Genomic DNA, 6,208 nt, shown 5'->3' with positions numbered 1-6,208 from the left:
GGAGTCAAAGTACACAGTTTACCTCTGAACTGTAGTGGAGAAGTACAAAGTAGTAAAAAATGGAGTACCTCAATATTGTGCTTAAGTACAGTAATTGAGTAAATGTACTTCATATACTACACACCACTGGGTAGGCTTCAGATAAAGAGAAAGATGGACTTCCTGAATGAGGAATGCTACTCTGAGAGGGGAATAAGAGGATAAACAAGAGGGGGAATCTGACTTGTGGAAGATGTGGAGCGAGAGCCATTTAGCTGATAAGGCAGGGAAGGCCCTTCAGGTGTCTCCTGCTCCACTGCTGTGTAAATGAGCTCCAATTAAACAGGCGGCCCCTCGCTCCGGGTCTCCCTGACGCCCCCCCCTTCCTCCAGCCCCTCGCTGCTCGCCGTAAGGCCCGGCCCACCCCATGGCTCCTGCAGCTGCTCGCTCACTCCCACTCTGCGTCTCACTCACACTGCGTGACCCAGAGGCCTGCGCAACGTGTGTGTGTGTTGGTGTGTGTGTGTGTGTGTGTGTGCTCGTAGCCCTGCAGCATTTCAGCTTATTGTCAACTCCAGATAAGTGACAGCATGGAGGAAATGCTGCGTCCCAGTGTCTGCTTGATTTGTGTATATTGCAGTAATTGCTCTGAAGCTGGAAACTTAGTCTCACTGTTGAAATTCAAACAGGAAGTGGAACAAAATTAGCTTTTACTCCACACTAACTTTTCCCCCAGACCTTCTGCCCTCTTTGTTCCCGACTGTTTGAAGCGTCTCCGCACACTGACCAAACACAACATTAACAGTTTGCAAACATTGTCTGATTTCTCAGAAGGCCTTTGCCTGGCAGCAGCGGGGGTCTGAGAGCAGCGGGAGATTTGGCCAATTAGATGAGGCCGTGATTTAGGTGACCAGATTGGGAGAGTCACTGCTGGCTGCCGGCCAAGACGCTGGGGTTGCCACCCCTGAACCTGGAGGAGCCATGCCACCAGTTCCTAAATGACCACAGTGAGGGGAGGGGGGGCGGGGGGCTGGATGACAAGTACTGTTTGTTTTTTTCAAAATACTGTATCAACATAAACCATAAGGACGTCCACTGATTTTTAAACAGTCAAATATCAAAAAATAGTATAAAATGTCCATCGTAAATTTCAGAATCTGTCTTGAAACCCATATGTTCATAAAATATTGTGTGTGAGCTTAACTGTGTGTATTAAACTAAATCGGATCATTTCTGTCAGCTCAGATTTTATTTCTGCTTTTTTAAACTGTAGCTGTGCTCATGTGTTTCATTGTTGGTGTATAGGCTATGCTTCATATCAATACAACCATTTTTTATCCTAAATATCTTGGCATCTTCTTTCTAAGGTCACATTGTTCTGTTGTCTTGTATACTTAAGTAAAAAACATCTTATTGATATTTCTTTCTTCTTGTACTTATTTGCATTGCATTTAATATTGAGGTTATCCAAAAGTAATCAGGTTACTTTTATATTGTGATACTCAGAGGAGGTTACAGGTAACTAACACTTTAACACACTTCATGTAAATGTTCAGATCACCAGTCAAAAACAATACGCAGCTACAAATAGAGTTGTCCTAAAAACTGGTTTAAAACACAATTAATCGACTTTGAATTTGAATGTCAACATTGTGTGTTAGTATTCAGTACACTATTCAATCTACAATGCTAATAAACTCAAGAAAAGCTGCAAATTCTCACACTTAGAGTATAATCGTGGCAATTCTACTTGACAATCACAACTGTTGATTGATCGATGATACATTTCTCAGCTCAACTAATAACATCACTTCTGTAAAACTTGCAAAAACGATTGAGTCGTACGTCAAAGTACATTACCATATATGTATATACCGTTTTTTTTATATAAGTGCTTTACTATGGATGTGTCCAAGCTATAAGTCAGACTCCAGGCTGCGTGCAACAGATCGCCCCCCCCCCCCCACGAGGAAAGCACAATTACCTGTTCTGGTGGAGGCTGTCAGCGGCACATCGTGCATAATACATACCTGACATTCTGCTAGCGTTACCTGCCACATGTAACCAGTCACACTGTAAAAGGTGTTTGTCTGCTCCCCCGCCAATCCAAATGCTAGATATTTAAAATTAATGGCTGTGATTAAGATGCTTTAAAACCCTGCAAATGGTATATTTAAATATTAAGTCACATGTAATTAAGCAGGGGGAAATATTCATTCCCGTTGTTAGGGCAATTATAACAATTTCCATCAAGGGATTTCTCAGCTTGACTTTTGTTCCGAGCAATAGTGATTAACATTACCGTTAATTGAAGTCATTTTCTAAGACTTGGGGTATTTCTTATTCCTTGGCCTTAGAGTAAAGAACGCCGGACACAGCGGCCTGGTGGAGAATCCTAACGGAGCGATTTTCTCCCTGGGGTTTCTTCCTGTGAGCATAGTTAACTGAGCGTATGGGGGGTCGTCCCCATGTGGCTGAGGGGTCAGTGTCCCCTGTGGGAATCAGTGGACAGTCGGAGATGAGGACTCAGTGGGTTAGCAAATGTCCTCGCATCAATCAGTAAAAAAACACGAGATAATGTCATGTCCACATCGTCTGGTGTGAGAAGCATAACTAAAACACACCATGTAATGTCATCCTCATCAACAACCCCAGTAATTAAGCGATTAACTGAGTGGTAGGTACACTTCCACAATCAGAAATGTGATGTGATTGTCGTGACTTTCCTCGACCTTCACATGTAGGAAAAATGATTGTGTGACATCACTAGTTGTTTAAAAAAAAGCTAATCAGGGTCCAGTGTGCAATTTACACAAGTATGATGAGTGGAGTTTAAAAAGGTCACAGCGAACACTGGGACCAAATAATAGGACTAAATAAGACTTAATCCGATTACTGTTACATTTCTAAAAGGTATGTGTGTGTGGGAGAGAAACTCGCTTTGAATGTAACACAAATATGGCCTTTGCACCAAAACCTATAACACACTACAGGAAAGAGAAGACCCAGAAAAAGCATAATGGGGAATATTACAAACTTCAGATAAGTTTACTGATTCCATTTTCTTACAAGTAACTAGTTAGTGTAACCGATTACATTTAAAAGTAACCCTCCCAACCGTGTGTGTAACATAAAACTGAAATGATTTGCATATTCTTCAATGAGTGAGAGGAGGCAGATGGGACAAAACAAGTGAACTCTTATTTGCATTGCATTTGAGGTCATCCAAAAGTAATCAGGTTACTTTGATATTGTGATACTCAGATTAGGTTACAGGTACAGTAACTAACACTTTGCCACACTGCATGTATTGGTAAATGTTCAGATCACCAGTCAGAAACAATACGCAGCTACGACTGGAAGCTAAAGAGAGCATAACACTAATAAGATCAGGGTTGTCCTAATCTGCAATTGTGCAGAAAAAACGGGTTTAAACACAATATTTGAATTTGAATATCAACATTGTGTGTTAGTATTCTGTACACTATTCAATTTACAATGCTAATAAACTCAAGAAAAGCTGTAAACTCTCACAGAGTATAATGGGACAAAACAAGTGACCCGATCAAATGATATTCCCAAGAAGAGTATTTTTATATGCTCTTAAAATTGTCAAAATACAGTCTTTAATATGAAGGATTGCATCATCGCATAGATCCATCATCAGGATATGTTGACAAGAAAATCCCACTTCCATATTTCACAGAAAGCTTTATGTGGCTTTAATAACCGCCGGCGCTGGGATTAAGTTTTACCGGTGACGTGGTGGAGTAAATCACATGAAGTAATGTTAACGTGAGCGAGGCGGACAGTGCCACTCAAACTCAAACTCTTCAGATCGGGGTTTTCTGCTTATCCAACAACTTTCCTCATGCCAAAAATTAGCATTTCATTACTGTAAATCTGTTTACATGTGCCTCCATTTCAGCTAATTGCTCTTGCACAGTGAAGTCGAATGGTGGCCCCTCTGCTAAAAGACGCTCAAATCAAGACATAATTGTCCCCCAGCCATCACGCCAAGACAACTCCATTTCCAAATAGTGTAAGTAATACGCCTGCATACTGTCATGAGTGACACGGGCCTCTTCTCTGAGGCGCCGTGACCCGGTTTAAACATCAACGGCAAGCCCATGAGCGCCCTCCCAGCAGTGGTCCTGCCTCTGAATGTTATTACAGAGGGAAGGTCAGATTGCACAGATGATGATACATGGGAAGCACTTTTGAAATAAGAAAGTCCTCTTTTTTTTTCTGCGTCGATTATTGACCTTGGCATTTCTGACAATAGCATCCATCACACACACGAAACCTTTCCAACAGGCAGGCTGTAGCGCTGAGCAGCGGAGTGAATCAGATTAAGGAATAACACTGGTAGATGGATGCTTGACGTCAACGCGGCAGAGAGATCAACCTCTCTGTTTCCCGGAGCTTTCCACTTCCTCTGCCCGGGTCATGTTTCTCTGACTTTGACACCAATGATTAACGGCCTCAGATCACGGTGTTTTTTGATCGATACCGCAGCATTATGGCGGTTAATTAATTCCGGTTGTCGATAAAATCATCCGCCAAACACGCTTCATCAGCTCAGGAAAAGTCAAAGTTGTGTGAGAGTCTATTTACCCCCTCCGTACTTCTTGTTTGTTTTTTTCCACAGACATTATTTTTATTGCAAGTTATTTTAATTTACTCTGATGTAAAAAGAGTCAGCTTGTAATGAAGTGAAACTCAATATCCTTATGAGTTTTTCCAGCTAATCCCTGCATGACATCTTTTATTTGCTGCACTAACCTTGTTTTGGTGCATGTTGCAGGTCTGGTTTTAATCTTCCAGAACCATTAAAGGTCATGTTATTGTTAAATAAATATAATAAGGAATTTGCACAGAAAGTACACATTTTACGGGGATTGCAAAATAAGATTTAGGTCTGACGGTTGCTGCCAGTTCCCACACAGAATACCCTAAATGCACCTGTATTACAGCAATTACAGTATGACAAGATTCATTTCATTACTTCACGTTTTTATTTCAATTAAGAACCCTGAGTGAATTGAATTTCCTCAATTAAATCTAACCGCAAACACAAAACAGTTTGTTTTTAATGAGTATGTTTTTAAGAGATACTATTAAATCATTTTACTAGATTGTTTTTCTTTGCAACAATTAGAATTTTACTCAGAGGCTAAATATTTTTCCGTGATTAAACTCGACAATGAAAGAGAAACACATTGGAGTTTAGGAGAGAAATGCAGACCACCACACGGCCAGAGCTTTGTGCAGAGTGCCAGCATGGAAAAAGACATTAACACTGCGCATGTGTGTGTGTGTGTGTGTGTGTGTGTGTGTGTGTGTGTGTGTCTTTCAGAGAAGCTGCACTGAAGTACTCAGCTGGGAGCATCCAGTCAGTGACCCCTGTCTTTCCCACTGTGTGGAGAGAACTCTTCAGTGTGCATGCATGATTGTGAGACAGCGTGTGTGTGTGTGTGTGTGTGTGTGTGTGTGTGTGTGTGTGTGTGTAGGGCAGGAAGAGAGGGACAAAGAGAGAGAGTGAGATAGAGGTACAGCACAAAGAACAGAGCAGCATTGTGGGCGCTGAGGCTCACGTACCGGCCCGAGGAGAAGTCCTGACCCGGCCTCTGCTCTGACACACACACACACACACACACACACACACACACACACACACACACACACACACACACACACACACACACACACACACACACACACACACACACACACACACACACACACACACACACACACACACACACACACACACACACACACACACACACACACACACACACACACACACACACACACACACACACACACACACACACACACACACACACACACACACACGCAGTGTTCCTCACTTAGCATTCAAGACAAACAGCAGCCCAGGATTTGATAAGGATAGACTGAAGCACCAGTCAGTCCTCAAATACAATACTAGATCAAATGGATGTTAAAGGGTCTAGACATATTATTATAGTATATTAAATAACTGTTTCCTTGTCTATTGTCTTAATATTTGTCCTTGTTGATGTTGAAAGAAAATGACTTGATCTGACAATAGAATATTATTATATCATATGGTACATTTGGAGCACTTTCCTCAGCACACTTCACAAGTTTTAAAAATTATCTAAATGCAAAACTAATATTTTTTCCCAAGTCCTGAGAAAAGTTTTGGGGGGAAATCAAATGTGGTAAATGTGTAATTTAA

This window comes from Trematomus bernacchii, unplaced genomic scaffold, assembly GCF_902827165.1.
Source record: "Trematomus bernacchii unplaced genomic scaffold, fTreBer1.1, whole genome shotgun sequence".
Classification (NCBI taxonomy): domain Eukaryota; kingdom Metazoa; phylum Chordata; class Actinopteri; order Perciformes; family Nototheniidae; genus Trematomus; species Trematomus bernacchii.
This window is presented reverse-complemented; position numbering follows the sequence as displayed.